The following is a 15,867-nucleotide window of genomic DNA, read 5'->3' on the forward strand; positions in this document are numbered from 1 at the left end:
CCCAGCTCCAGCCTGGTGAGCCCTGTTTCAGAGGAAGGCAAGTCCTCCAGCAAACCCTGGTGCTCTTCAAGATGAGTGACCCTCCTCTTCTGTGCATGTACTCCAAGCCGACCCATCTGGAGCGTCCATGGTTTGAGGTCAGAATTAGGACACTCTCGCCTCGGGTGAGTGATAGAGATGAGACTGGGCAGGAGCAATGGGGCTCAGCCACTATATTTCACATGCAGACACACAATTTATTTCAGGGAATGCACATATTTCAGTGGTACAGGATTCTATTTCATGAGCTGGAGTCATGGCTGTCACCCTGTCATGGCTGGCCACATACACAGGGTGTGCTTGGCCAAAGCTCTAGGGTAGAAGAGATGGAATTCTTGGACATCCCAAAGCTTTGCAGGGCATGTGGTTAACGAGCGCCATTGAGGAAGTAATCAGGAAGATTAACGCATGGGTGGTGGGTGCTGGACGTGGAGTTTTGATCAGTTGGGCTGACCATGGAATTGACCTTGGTTGGGAAATCCATGGTGCTATTAGAAAGAACACTGAGTACTGGGTTGGACTTGGCCTCCGGCTCAGACTCTGACCCATCCTGCTCTTTGCCTAGGATGGTATGATCAGTTTTCTCACCTGTGAAAATAGGATCTTGGTGACGGTTCTAGTCTTGTCTACCCAGTGATGCCACAGCAAGGACTGAATATCTAAGTGACATAGGGTAGAAAATGTGTAGAAATTTAAGTGATTAACATGGATGGGGTCATTTTCTCCAAGTATATTTTTAATCACTTTTATGCAGAATGAAGAATAATCAATAACAATTTTAAAACCCACAAACGTTCATCATATTAGAGCAGGAAATTAATTAATGACAGGAATGAGACCTGGGAGCAGGTTCGGATACTTGTCTTACCAGCTTTTACATGGGCAGATCCTAAAACAGCTCTGGCCCTTCTCTAGAAATGGGTGCTGAGTTCGGCCTGAGGTTCAGGCCATGGGTCAGTCATCAGGTCCACCTCGCGAGGACTGTTTGTCCTCTTCCAATTAAACTGAGAGCCCTAGGGCCCCAGACCTCTCTCCAGCTCACCTCCAATTGCCCCCCAAACTTGCCTCCCCCTCCAAGGGCTCTATGAGCTGGTCTCCTTCTCTGTGGCCAGACCACACCCAGCCCTCTCCCCCAAACTCTGGGTGTTTGTGAGAAGGATGAATGTGCAGGAGGGGTCACACAAGGCCTGCAAGGAAGAGACCCGAAGCCACAGGCAGAGCTTTAGTCATCACAGTGTTGGCAAGGATGGGATTGGCCAGTGGGATGTGGACAACTGTCTAGGTGCCAGCCTTGTAGAAGCTGGGTGGGGACCAGACAAGGTAGGGTAGTCCAAGCCTAATTCCCTGCCCTGCCCTGGGGCCAGGTGCCTGTAGCTAATGAGTGCCAGGGCTACTGGCAGCTGCAAGGGTGAGGTAAGAGGGAATGGACACCCCTCAGTGACCGCAGAGGGGCCGGCGCTGAGACACCCCAGGAAACCACTGTATCTACTGTTCAAGTCACCTGTCTGTGGTTCTTTGATATGTAGCCTCAGAGGCTGACATATGATCTCAAAGCCTGGCCTCCTGGGTCCCCCCACCGACTGGATGAGAGCATGCAAGTGAAGAGCTCACAGGCTGGCATACAATCAACACCTGACCCAGGCTCAAAGGGCAAGCTGGGAGTGAGCCACGATCTCAGCAGATCTGGTGAGTCCCCAAGGACAGATGCTGTTGTTGGGAGGCTGCCCTGTCTTCCTTCCTGAGGGGTGGTCTCTAGGAGGCTGGCAGAGGGCGTCTTGCCCCCACCCTCTCCTTCTAGGTATTACAGAATTTGTCCACCATCATTTAATGGTACATTCAAAAAATGTACTCTGGGTCAGATTTAATACCAGGCACAGGGAAAGAAACGTGCTACTAGGGCACTGGCGGTCTAGTGGGGTCACAGAAATGGGAGCAGACGACCTTTTCATAATATGCCAAAGGCAGAACATGAAATATACATGAAGAGTGAGGAGGGAGGGAGAAGGAGGAAGGAAGGGGAAGAGGAGGGAGAAAAGGAGGAGGAAGAGGAGGGGTTGGGGCAGGAAGCTTCTCTGGGGAGGTGCTGGGCCAGTGGGAGCTGGAGGGGTGGGCTGAGGGTGGCTCCTATGACAGGAAGCAGTGGTGGGGAGATTCGGGTTTAGGGCCATGTAGTTAGGGAAGGCTGGGACAAGTGCTGGGGGTGGGGCTTGCTTGCCACTGTTCAGGTCAATCCATAGGCCTAAGTTGGCAGCCCCAGCACCATCATGAGCTCTAAACAGTGGCAGGTCCAAGACTTACCCAGATGTTCCTCACTCAGGGGCTTTCTGTTTTCCAACTGAGAACCATCAAGGGAGGATAACAGACTTGAAGAACTGTAAATAGCAGTCATAAATTGCATGGGACGTGGCCCTATTTTTATTTTAGAGGGGAATGTCCCTGGGCTATTAAGGCTTATGGAGGGTGGAGGAGAGGGCTCTGTGAGGAGGGTGTCCCCATTGCCCTGAGAGAGAGGAGAGCTGTAAGGCTCGAACTCAGGACCCAGAGCCAGAACATAGATCTAAGATGTAGAACTTGGACTTAGAGTGAGGTCTAGAACTTGGACAGTAGACTCCCCGCAGCGGGCCACAGTCTGTGCTGTTCAGTGACACATGACATGTGCCTGGGACGTGGCAGGTCCCAGCCAGTACATGCTGAGTGAGCATTGAGCTGCAGAAGTGGAGGAAAGCAGTTGAGATAGTGAATGGGCCTGGATGGTAAGGGCTACAGAGCGGGATGGACCAGAGAGCCCCACACTGTCTCCTTGTCCCTGGCTTGGCACCAGAACAAGGAAGGATGGTAAGCAGCATGGACAAATGGGCCACCCAGCCGCCGACCTGGCCAGCTGCAATCGCTTTCTGCACAGGCTGGGCAGAGTGACACAGAAGCACTGGGTGAAAGGCCTTGGGTCAGGTGGGCGACAGTACTAGGTCAGATGGGCCTCTGATAAGGCCTTGGGCTGGCAATGCAGGTGCATGACTGTGGCCAGGAGGTGCCTGTGTCCTTGATGACACTTTGCTGAGGGGTCTTCAGCCACCGCCCAGAACCAGATGCCCATGAAGCCTGTCAGGATCCTATGAAATCTGATGCAGGGCCTGCCTGGGGAACTCAGGTGGTAGACGGGGCCATGCTGGTGACTGGCAGTGTGAGTGTGGAGGCTGGTGCAGGAGGACACAGGGGGAATTGCCTCTCCCAGACGTGGGGGTCTGGGCACTTGTGAGTCAGATGCTCGTACCAAGCTAAGATGCTTCTGAGGGGCCACACTGGTGAGGACAGAGAAGGTCTGTGTCCTCATGGAGGGAGGTAGAGGGTGGAGGGGAGGCCGTGGGTCAGCAGGGCTCCAGGGCTCTGTGGGCTGCACTTCTCTGAAAGCTTTGGGAACAATCCTTTTCCTGGCCCTTTTCAGCTTCTAGAGGCTGTCACATCCCTTGGCCGGGACCCTTCTTGGCATCATCCTACCTCTTCCTTCCATAACCCCATCTCCTGCTGCTCTCTAACACTCAGCCCCCTCTCTCTTTGCATTGGGCACAAACTGGGATGTTCAGCTGCTTCCAGGTCTCCACCCTCTGGCTCCCAGTGGCACTCCCTCCAACTGTGACAGTACAAATGGTCCCCAGACATCACCGAATATCTCCTAGGGCTGACATGGACCCCAGGCTGAGGCCAAAGCCTGGAAGGTAGTGATGCTAATGTGGAAACTGGCCTGGGTTCGCACAGAGGGTGGCATTTTCCCCCACAGGGCTCATGCCCTGGCCTTCTGAGAGGAAGCGTGTATGTCTCCATCCCTAGCCAGAGCCAGGGTCTTGATGGGAAAAGGTACTTGCACCTTGTAGTTGTAGGACAGCTGTGACCTCAGCCACAGTACATGTGGGCTGTGTGGCTGCCTTTGTTGGATACGCCGTGGGGCTCTCCACTTGTTTTGGAAGGGTTTCTCCTGGTTTGGTCTTTCCTGGCACACTTTGGTTAATTCTGTCATGAGTCTCGTGATTCCCAAAACCCAATGGTCCTGTCCACTCTGACTTTGGAGGTGAACACATGGCCTGGAGGAACCTACAAGTGTGCAGATGAGTGTGTGAGAACACCATATCCATGTGCTCGCCATGGCCCCTATTGTGACTGCAAACTTTATTGCCTCTTTTCTGGTCCCAAGCCACTTTTTTGGGAGAAGCAGATGGTGGCAGGTGGGGATGAGCTCTGGAGAAGGAAGCTGTCAACAAGGCATCCTAGTCATCCACAGTGAAGCCAGACATTTGACCGTAATGCCTAAAAATGAGGTGCTGAGCCACCTGGGAGTCTTGAGGGTCCTGGGGAATGAGGACGTTTCGATTTCCTCCAGTTGGGAAGAGGAGCAGCAGAGCAGGTGTTGCTCCCTGCTTGAGGCAGACACCAGATCTCAGTGCTGGGCGGCATTAGCAGATTTGGGAAAACTGCCTCAGGGAATTTTTTTTCCATTCCCTAAGTAGAAGGTAACATTTGCTCATTCGGCTCAGGTTAAATTACCATATTAATTATTCAAAAGACTTAATGCCATCAAACTTAAATCCATGCACCGGATCCAAGGGAGAACCGGAAACAAAATCAATGGGTCTGAAGGAACCAAAGATATTGGCAGCTAGTGAATAATTAACTCTTCTTCCCCAGAAGTTTATCAGTGAGGAAAAAAGTAGTGTACAGGATACATAGAGGAAATAGATGACAGACAGATACATAGAGAGATAGACATATTGACAAAGAGAAACATAAAGAAATAGAGAGGTGCACACAGATAAAGAAGTAGATACATAGATTGAGGCACAGAGGCAAAGAGATAGAGACAGACAGACAGATAGATAGATGGCTAGATGGGTAGATGGATAGATACGTAGGTAGGTACAGATGAATGGATGGATGATTGGGTAGGACAGACAGACAGAGAGTGTGAACAGAGTCCAGCTGTGTTCCTCTTTGTCCTGAGCCTCCTCAGCTGTGGCAATTCTGTGTCAGGAGTCAGAGCACTAATCAGATTTAAAGTGACCACAATTTCACACGTCTTTCAGCATGACCCTTTGGGAAGGCTGGCCTGCAGAGTCCCCAGGATGGGTTTTATGCTATCTATTTATATCCAAATCAATTCTAAGTGGGTTGCAGGACTCTGCCTAATCGAATCTGTTGTCCTTCATACACAAAGACGAGACACTTGACCCTGTCCTTGGGATGAGGCCAGGCCTCCTGGGGGAGTCCGGTGCCTTCTCCTTGAGGCTAGAGAGCTGGAGGGATCACAGCCAAGCACTCAGGTGGAATGCCCTGCTAAGGCTTTTTACGGATGTTCTCCACTTCCCTCACTGCTGACACACTGATGAATTAATAGAAGAGCAAGGACCAGGCTGGTTAGGTGCTCCTAGAGTCCTGAATGTCTCCTGCCCCACTGTGGGATATCCAGCCCAGCACTTTATCTCTAGGATACTGGTGCCTGGTTGAAATTACCCATGGCAGGGGGAAGGAGGATGGTCTGCTGCCTGAGGGCTGTCCAGCTGGAGACTCAATGTGTTTGTACAGAGGCCAGAGGGGACAGGCTCGTGGCCCCAAGACCCTCTCAGGGGATTCTGGTTTCTGGAGCCTAGAGCTCCAGGAGGCTCCATCTGCAGCTCACCCAACCTCACCGCTTCCCAGCCCTCAGGGTCTCTCTGATCTGGGAGGCTGAAAATCTGCTCTGGGGTGACACTGTACCCAGTGGGACCTGTTCCCAGGCAGGTGGCTGCCTGGCTCAGAGCCAGAGTAGCACGGGCCTCGGCGGCAGCCCCTTGCTCCCTTCCCACTCTGCCCTACTCTGATCCTCCACGTGGAGACACCAGATGGGGTGCTTCCTTGACACCTGTCATCCTTGTGGCCTTGGAACCATTGCAGAGCCTGGCTGGCCATGGGCCAAGGTCCTTCTGTAAGCTGCATCCTCCCCCTGCCTTGACCTTCATGCGTTTTCACTTCTTCCTCCTCCCGCTGCCTTCTTCTCTCTCCTCAAAGCCTTTTGAGTTTGTACCATGTGTCTTAGGGCACAGACCAATTGCCAGGCAGCAGGGAGGGCCAAGGCCAAGCAGGGTCCAGGCTGTGGCCCCGGAGCAAAAGCTAGGAATCTCCCTGCTAGGTCTCCCACTTCTTCCCTTCTCCTTCTCATCATTTTCCCCGAAGGCCATCCTGGGGGCACTGCCTCAAAGGCTAGAAAGATGGGTGACTGCAGCCTTTGGAATTGTCAGGAATGTGGCTGCCAAAGTGTCTGTGTGGCCTCCTGACTAGCCTGTCACCTAAGTTTCCTTGTTTGTAAAGCAGGGACAAGTCACATATTTGCCCCAGACATCCCTAGGGGTCAGACTATGATAGAGCAATCATAATAAACACCATATGGCCCCTTCCCTGTTGGTCCTGGTTCTCACACACTAGGTGTGATTATTCAGAGTAGGACTCACAGCTCCACACTGCACATCCAACCTACGTGCATCCCTAGGACATCCAGTGGGGGCTCAGCAGATGGGAGTCCAGAGGCAGAGCGGTTAAGATTTGGGGGACACTGTCCCACAACCCCTGCACCCTGGCCTAGCTCTCCAGCCCTCAGGATGTCCTTGTGCAAGTGAGAAAAGGTTTTGAGAAGGGCACAAACCCCAGGGATAGGGTGAAGGTGGCAGAGTGAGGAGCTGCATCTGGTCAGATTTGAGACCTTTCCTTCAGCAGTGGCCATGTGTGAGATAGGCCTGTGGGCGGGACCTGGTCAGGGGCCGTAGGCACCTGCACGTTGCTGACAGACACCATGGCTGAGCCTATTGGCAGGTAGAGAGGGGAAGCAGTGGTGGAGGTCAGGGATATACATGGGAGATGCCAGGTCTGGAGGCTGGGGGAGTCTGTCGCTGCCTGTGGGACCTGCAAAAGGATAACTGTGTTTCCAGTTGAAGGGCCAGCAAGCCATGTACAGGTACACTGGGTCAGCAGGGTACATCCCTGTCCACAGTCATGCTTTATGTTATTTCCACTCAGTTAGATGTATTGCTCTCCTCCTTACCTTCCTCTGCATGTCTGGCCAGGGCTTCAGAGAATGTGACTCTTAGGAGAGTCCTCAGGGTTGCTAAACAGGGCATCCCACCAGGCTCTCACCCAATCCTACTGGGCCAAGCAGCAGGGAAGCTGGTGGGCAGCAGAGAGTGCGGGTGGGAAGCAGGAAGCAGCAGAGTGAGAGGTTGCTCTGTGAGGCCTTGAAAGACAGACAGCACTCCCATCCACTCGGACTCCATCGGGCTCCTGGAAATTGTCCTTTGGGGGATTGCTTGAGAAAAGTACACACTGCTGAGGAGCACTCTGACACAGGGCACAGGGTCTGCACAGCTTGGACACCTCAGCTTCTTTTCTTCCTCCCCAGTAACATCCAGGGATAGCCAGTAAGACACAGTGAGGCAGAGATGGCCCTGCATCCCAAACCCGCTGCTCTCCTCTGAGCACAGTGCCACCACGCTGTTAGTCCCTTTGTTGTCACATTGATGGGCCAGGTGCTGGGCTCTGAGGGGCTGAGAAGGAGGAGAGTATGTGGCCAGGTTTGTAGAAAGCAGCTGTACCCATGCCTCTTTTCCCCAGCTACGAGCAGATGCCAAAGTCCTGGTATTTCAGAGCTCCAGGGTGGGATGTGCTCAGGCCCCGTGAAAGCTATAGTCTTGATCTAAGAGCTGAGCCATGATGTCCCACCAGGCCAAGCTTGTGTGGGTCTATCTTCATCTCCCCATGGCTGTCTGCCTGGGGACCCTGGCATGAGGAGGAAGACCTGGCCCAAGAGTTGGCTTTGCATCTTCCACATATAGCACAGGGGGGAGGGCCAAGGCCAAGCAGGGTCCAGGCTGTGGCCCCAGAGCAAAAACTAGGAATCTCCCTGCTTCCACATATGGCACTGCATATGGCAGTAAGCTGCCATATGCAGGGTGTGAGGAGCTCAGATCACTCTGCACAGAAGGCCAGTGCAGCTGTGAGGTGGTTCTGTTGCTCCTGCCACAACTACAGAAGATGCCAGTAGGTCCAATTTTCAGGTGAGGAAACTGAGCCACAGGTGGGCCTTAAGTAACCATCCCAAGGTGACAGCCAGCAGGCAGCCTGGCCCTTGGCCACACTCTGGCTGCGCTGTGAAGGCTGGCTCCAGCTGTGGGCTTGCAGAGGCTGGGCAGGCTGAGGCTGCATCCACACCTGGGAGCTCTCTCTGCCTGCTCCCCTGAGGTGAAGATGGACCCTACCATTTCATTTGCAGCTGTGGAGCCTCTGCACACTGCAGGTACTGCATGGGGCACGGGTGACCAGGGTGATAGAGCCAGGTGTCACTGCCTTACAGAGGTTTGCATAGATAGACAGATGACAAAAGGTGGCCCCAGCAAACAAACCACCCATGGCTGGTCACTGGAGGAAACATAGAATGCAGTATGGACAGTTGAGGAGGGGGAGCCCAGGCAGCAAAAGGTCTGCTACCATCTTGGTCCCAGCTGCACCAACAGGTTCTTGATCATCCGGAGCACTCAGCCTCTCCCAGTTATGGATGCTCCACTGACCCTCGGGGCCACAGTGGGGATTGTGGCATCATGTCTGTGAGTTTCGGGTTGGCACAAGGTGACTATCTCTAAACAGTGACTCTCTTACCCTGGGTCCTAACTGATCCTAGAGAGTCTGGGCAACTGGGCTGTGCTCTGACCTGAAGACAATCAGTGACACTGATAATTGCATGCTCGCCAGCTGTGGGCAGTGATAAATGGAGCCAGAAGCCTTGTATTCAGCGATCAATACTCTAACATCTTCATAGTGTTGGAGGAAAACCAAGGAGGTGAGAAGAACACAGCCCATGGCTACGGAGGCCAGGAGGCTCTGGCCCAGGACCAGTGGGACTCTGAATACAGTGTGAGAGAGCCCAGCGGTAGGGTAGGTGGATGCTTCCTTTCACAGCACAGAGATGTGCTGGGGTCCAGTGTGACCCTGCTGATGACCTGTGTATATCTCCTGGGTATTTGGACTAGAGCCATATCAGAGGATGTGACAGGTGTATAGAGTCAAGGTCACACATATGGGGGACATTGTGGGAGGTTCTCCACAGCATTGGGGTGTTCAGATGGACCAGGGAGATCTTGGGCATCTTGTTCTTTCTAATTCTTTCAAAACCATTGCTCAGAGACTCACTTTGCCCAAAGGAGGGCTGGGGCAGAGTGGCTTTGTCAGCTTGGGTGCTGGGGTGGTTGAAGGTAGCTCTGCTTATCCCTGGGCTTCTTAAGAGCACTCAGCAGACAGGACCAAGGGGGAAGGGGCCTGGATGGGAGAGGCTGCTCTGTCTGGCCCTACTTCAGAAGCCAGGAGTGTGGGAATGTGGGAATATTCTGTTGGTAGCAAGCATAGCACCCAGCCACTTGGTTACATTTTTCAGGGTGCCACTAGTGAGGAATTGACTTATTTGCCTTTGCTCTGAGACAAAAACAAATGGCACCATTTCCATTCATCCTGAGAGCACTGCATACTTCTTTAGAAAGAAACATCACTGACTCCTCTAGTGAGCTGGGCTGCCTGGGTCACTCATCTCTTTATATCATTCCCTGAGAGCAGACATATTCAGGCCAGCAGTTAGTAGGGACTGTCCCAACCTGTCTGCCAGTCCATGGCACACACTGTCACACCTTCAGGAGGAGCCTGGCTCTGAGGGAGAGAAGGGCCTGGGTGGTCTTTTAGGAGGTAACATTGGCTAGACTAAGAAGATATGGCCCCTGACCTGTGGCACATCTCTGTGATGGGAGACACAGTTCCTGACTGGGGACATCATCTGTCTGGTGGGGAACACAGCTCCTGACCTGCTGGACAAAAGGATATGACACATCCTCAGATGTGCTGGTCTGATGGGTGAGATACTCTTGTATCTGCTCAGGTCTGTAATGGATGAGGAAGGTGAGATTCTTTCTTCTGGGAGCACCCAGCCTTCCTGGGAAATCCGTGCTTTCCTGGGGATGGACTCACAGTCCCACAGAACCCACAGACCCATGGTCCCTGCTGTCTGATGGGGAAGGTCAGGATTGCCCATGGCAGAAATCTCTACTCCCAACAATGCCATGTGGTGGGTTCAGAAGCTGGCTGGTTCAGTTTGATTGACCCTGGAAACAGGGACTACAAGGGAAATGCAAGTTCAAGTCGCAAGTGGAGGAGTTGCAGGCCTACACCTGGTTGCCTGGGACATTCCTGTGCATGCCTTGAGTTCAGGGAAGGGACATCCAGGGGTCAGGAAGATCCCTGAGAGGAGAGGACACAGCTAGCTGTGAATTGGGATGGTGGTCTAGGGACACCTGGGTTATGTTTTCAAGGCATCTCTGGGCCCTACTGGCAGGGCACCCCAGAGCCAGAAATCTCTGACCAGCCTGCCATCTACAGTTCAGGTTGGGTGGGGAGAGGTTATATAGATGCTGCCCAGTGTAGGGAGGAGGGAGCAGCCGGAAGTAACCCAGAAAGGGGACTGGCAAGTGTCTTCCATAGTCAGATCTAAGCTATATTCTAAGCTATTCCTTTCTTCTAGCAGGTCCCCCAGTCCTCACCTCTGATTATTAGAGTCCCCACCCCTCCCTAGTGTAGCCAAGTCCTTGAAGGAGCAGTTATGACCTTTTCAAGGTCAGAGCATGCAACTGTTGCCCTCATCAAGAGACCACTAGTACCCCCGTGGCTGTGGTAGAGTTGTAAAGCTAGCCTCAATGATCTAAACACTCTCCATCTTTTTTGGCCCAAACTGATGTTCAGTAAGCCTCCTAGCTGCCCCCTCTTGCAATCGAGCCAGCATTGATCTCTCCTGAGTGCCCACAGCATCATGTTTCCCATTGCATATTTCAGTCTTGGTCTTCTTCGTATTTATTTTGTTCTCCAATTTCCTGGGTATTCATCTTTCTGCAAGATCAATGTCTGATTCATCTCATATCTCTGCAAAACCTGGCACAGGGTAGGCCCTTTGGGGAGGTCATCACATGAACGAGCAGCCTATGACTTCCGTTCACTCCCAATGCTGCTGGGAGGATGGGCAGGAGTGTGCTGGGCCGTCTTTGGGAGCTGTGGGTCCTTCCCTTCGTGCTCTTGATGATCCTAAGTGATTAACTACCTAGGCACTAGTACTACTCTCAGTTTCTTTCTGAAGCACAGAGACGCCGCGGGGCCTGCCTGAGGTCACAGAGCCCAGGGAGTTTGGCCCGCGAGCCTGCTTGGGCTGAAAGGAAACAAACAGAACTTAATCATAGCGAGCTGGTTTTGTGAGTTTAGGATCACATAGCAGGAAGAAAAAGCCGGGCCTGGTTTCCTTAGAGTAATAGATTCTTGTAGAAATAGAAAGCATAAGGTCTAGGAGGATGACCTTAAAAATGAGTGAACCGAGGCCTTGAGGGAAGAATGGGGAAGGTCTGCACCCTGCCAAGGGCACTAGGTCTCTAGGCTCCTCCCACCCACCTCATGGACAGGAATGAGGCTTCTGGTGGTGGAAATAGTGAAGACTAGAAAGCCTAGTGGGCAGTGCTGGTGATTCTGAAGTGATGAGTTCTTCTGGGTGGTGAACTGCCGTGAGTGGAGCTGAATCCCTGACACTCAGGGAGAAAGTGTGGTCAGCAGGTGCATTGTTAGGCTAGGGCTCTTGTGGACATGATGGAGAACACACATATGAATACCCAGCAAGGGAAAGGGTAGAATTTGAGCAGAGATCCTGGAACTAGCCCAAGTTGCCATCCAGCGGTGTGGAGGAAGAGGCAGAGAGGGACAGTGGTTGGCTTCCAAGGCAAGACACAGGTGGTACCACCTCACCTCACCCCATCCCGAGGACAAGCACTGGGCCACATAGATGCTCCCAGCCACAAAGGAAAGCAAATTAGGCTCCAGTTCAGGCAGCCACATGCCTTGGCCCAAACTGGGAAGAAGCAGAGAGTGGTTGCTGGGGAGTGTGCATCCCCTGGGTGTCTGCTGACAGGGGCAGTAGACCAGGCCAATGCCCACACCCGCCTTTCCCCAGGGCTGGCCCCTTCTCTCCATCCTCGCCTGCCCTTGTGTGTGTCTGTCTCTCTGAGTTATTTGATTTGATTACCGTGAAACCCTGAGCCGGACAGTGCCTCAGGCTCGTCCTCATGTGTGGATGAAGAGACAGATCAGATGTTAGGGGCTGGGGCTGATCTGAGGCCAGCTCCTAGGGTTCAGGAGATCTGAGCATGGAGCCCCATGGCAGGCTGTGTGCTTGGTAGGCAGGGAGGGTGGGCGCTCCTCACTCCTCACTCCTCAGCCCTGACTTCCCCCACACTCTCTGAGCCACTTGCTCCCAAGTCCTGGCTTCACTGTCACTGTTGGGCACACTGTGCCAGTAGCCAGCAGCCATCTGGCTTTGGGTTCTTTTGGTATAGACCCACCCTTCAGGTCCTTCCAGGCTCAGGTCCAGTCTCTGGATCCAGTGCTGGTCAGAGGCTGCTGCCAGCTAGGGGTGATGCAACTGACAAGGGACCCTGAGGCCTAGGGCTACCCACTCTGCCTGGACCCTGGTGGCCAGGGAACTGTGGAAGTGGGAGGATCAGGGAACTGTGCTTGCCACCCTCTGGAAATCAAGACTGTCCTTTGAGGCCTGATGTGCTTTTCTTACCCAATGAGTGGGATTAATTGTCCACCCCATCCGCCCGATTTCTCTGCCACATCTGTGCCTCTCTGCATGTGGAACACAGAGCCCAGGGGAAAGCACTTCAGGATGCACCTGTCAGGTAAGTGACAGCTGGAATGATGGGTGATTAATGATGGCTCTCACTGAAGAGGGGTGGTGTGGAGGTAGCTGATTGGAGCCACCAGCAAAGGTCATAGTGTGCAGTCTTTCCTGCCCTGAGGGCTCTCCTTATTCTGCTGGAATTAGAGCAGCCCAGCTGTTGGCCAGCAGGTGACCTGGTCCTTTTATGTCTCCTTCTCAGAGATGTGGCATCTCCAGCAGAGAAAGGGTCATGTCACAGTATCACATGGCAGGTCCTTTCCAGATATGAGACTCTCCCAACTCATTTTACCTCCAACACAGGTGACATCCCCACTGCTGGTGAGCATGGTACCCATCCCACCCTGCCACGTCAGAGCCTGATGGTGGGTGGCAACTTCCTGGATGGGCACTCATCACCTGGTGACCCACAGATATGCTGCACTGAGAGCTGTCCAGTAATCCACACCAGCCAAGGAGCATGGATTTCAGGGCCTTCCAAATGCCATGATCCTCATAGTGCCCAATGGGAATGGGACAGGGAAGCAGCAGGATATGGGGGCAGGAGCATCCCTTGAAGCCCCAGGTCTTGCCCAGCACCCCAGTGTGCTCATCACAGGGGCACAGCAGCTTTATGATGGTGAGGTTTTGTTTCTGTAGTTCACCATTAGACCAGGGCTCGGAGGCCTGTGCTGCCATCTGCTGCTCACAGAGACCTGAGGCAGGCTTGTGACTAAGCCCGAGACCTCAGTTTTTCTATCTGTAAAATGGGCTAAGGGCAGCTCCTGTCCCATAGGACCTTGAGTGGGCACAATAGGCAACGTGGTATCTGGTGGATCTCACTGGCGCACCACTGCTTTGAAGCCTTGGTTTCATGGGTTTTCTTAAAATGAGGTTCAGACTTAGCTGGAAATAAGATCCCAGGCCCTTCACCAGTGTGACTAGGGTGGAAGGTGAACAATTTGCTGGCCAATGGCAGCAGCCCACACCAAAGAAGACAAATCCGCATGTAATAACCATGCCAGGGTGATCCTGGCATCGTGCTCAGCCCTCAAGCATCAGAGGGGCTGTGCATCCCTATGCTACACCCTTGGCCCACTGGCCTCTGTCTGTCCACCCAGCTGCCGGTAGAGCTTCAGAGGTGGAGACCAAAGGTGAGCTTTGGTGGCTTGGTGATGGCTGAGCTTTCAGGCGAGTTGGAAAGAGGCAGAACCCACAGCCATGGCTGAGACTGCTTTGCTGGTGTTTGGAGCAGGCAAAGGTCAGCATCCCAGCCAGCGGCCTCAGGGCCCCAACATGTTAGTGCTGTGCACTTTGTCCCTCAGTGCCAATCCTGCTCTTCAGGCTCATCCTTTGGGAGCCCTTTCAGAGGCCGCCTCCTCCAGTCAGCCATCCTCCCTGTGTGACCAGAGATGGTCACAGCCTTGCCTCTCTTTGGCCAGGAACCTGTCCAACAATTGGGCTCTGAGTCCAACTCAGGAGCTCCTCCCAGATGCTGGGCATGAGTCACTGGGCTCCTAGACCAGTACCCTCCTGACCCACAAGGATGGCAGCTGCAGGCAAATGACAGGCCCTTGTGTGGAGGCCCAGGTCTGGAAGAGGAAGGTCTGATGGGTGGATGGTGGGTGGAGATTGCGAGGTTGATTTCCATGAGCAGGTGGATGGTGGCCCAGGGCTGCAGAGAGAGTCATGGCAACCCTGCCAATTGTCCAGCTTCCTACCATCCACAGAGCATGCTCCATGCTCTCTAGCATGGCATGGTGGGTCAGAGGCCTCTAGGCTTCCCTGAGGAAACGGGCTGAGCCTAGGAGCTAAAAAGAAGTAGGATTTGAACCCAGGTCTCTTGACTCCCAGGCAGAGTCTCAGGCTCAGGCTATCAAGCCCTTTACTTATGGAGAAACAGTTTTCTATGAAGGCTGCACAGACTGCCATGGGTCCTCCATGCCAGACCCTCCGTGGCTTGGTCACCCAGCTGCTAGAGGGCAGGTATGATCCTAGGCCAAAAGGTGCCCCTCTGCATGCCTGGAGGTCCCGCCAGGAATGGTCTGTACCTCCCAGTCCTTGTTGTGGAGTCTGGCCTTGCTGGCCTGGTGGCTTGCATGCTCGTTAACTTGTGGGTACTTGTGCGGGCCATGGCATGTGCACAGTCCCTGTTTAAGACAGGGAGTCCCACCCTCCTGGCTTGTACTGGGAGCAGCGATTTGCTTGTTTTGTCTGTGAGGCCTGCTTATTTTGATGGGAGCCCTGCCAGACCACAGACATGCTGTTACTTAATTATGGACATGGGGTGCTGCTGCCAGAGCCAGGGAATGTTTATTGGAAAGGGCGCCAGTGTGGGTTCCAACCCTGGCTTGGTTGCCGGCCACCAGGGGGTCTACAGTGTGTGTTCCCCCCATCCAATGTCTTGTGCAGTTGGCAGAGTGGGTGCTGGCAGGTATGAGTTTTGCACCCCCATTTTGGACTTCCGTGAGGGTCCCATCTGTAGTTTGTGCATCTAATTGCAGAGTGCCCTCACAATTAGGGTAGGACAATTGAAAATGATTTGCAGTTGGCGGGAAGTGCTCCAAAAGCCAGTGAAAATGGAATTCTCATGGAGGCAGTTTGGTTTCCACAACTGGCTGGTCGTTGCTCACATCTGTTTGGGGCTCCTTTCTGGAGACACCTGTGTGCGTTGGAGGGCTTTCTGGTCTGTCCCCAAAGGACCCCATCCCAGAGGCACCGCCACGCCACTACTCTGTGCCTTCGCTGCAGCCTCTGCCCACAGCTACCACTGTTTCTCAGGGGAGAGAGTAAACATCAGCTGGCGGGTTGGCAAACCCAGGTCACAGAGAAGGACTGACAGCCAGGACCTCTGGCCATCTGCCTGGGTACCCCTAAGGGCAGAGCCAGGAGCCCAAAAGCCAGCAGACCCTGCGCTGAAAAGGACTCCTCAGTCTCTGGGGGGTTTCCAGCTCCCCTCAGGAGTCCAAGCTCCAGAAAGAGCCAAAAGTGTGAGCTCACTTCTCTGGAGGGATCTTCCTCTCTGAAAGTGGGGACCCCCCAAGAGATAGTTTCTCTGGGCCATGCCATTGTCTCTCTGGGGCTCC

General features: G+C 53.5%; 1 long non-coding RNA gene across 12 annotated transcripts in view; it reads left to right on the forward strand.

The window, feature by feature from the left end:
* LOC110347314 (uncharacterized) overlaps positions 1-15,867 on the forward strand; it is a 376,012-nt gene that overhangs the window by 254,781 nt on the left and 105,364 nt on the right. For 11 of the 12 annotated variants that reach the window (XR_015441094.1, XR_015441090.1, XR_015441098.1 and 8 more), the window contains one exon: positions 1-15,867. This exon is cut by the window's right edge. This is a non-coding gene — a long non-coding RNA (uncharacterized LOC110347314). The other variant, XR_015441110.1, reaches the window with a different exon arrangement.

This window comes from Heterocephalus glaber, unplaced genomic scaffold (assembly GCF_053883595.1).
Source record: "Heterocephalus glaber isolate CG9 unplaced genomic scaffold, H.glaber_assembly_v1.0 deba00000281, whole genome shotgun sequence".
NCBI classification, from domain to species: Eukaryota; Metazoa; Chordata; class Mammalia; order Rodentia; family Bathyergidae; genus Heterocephalus; species Heterocephalus glaber.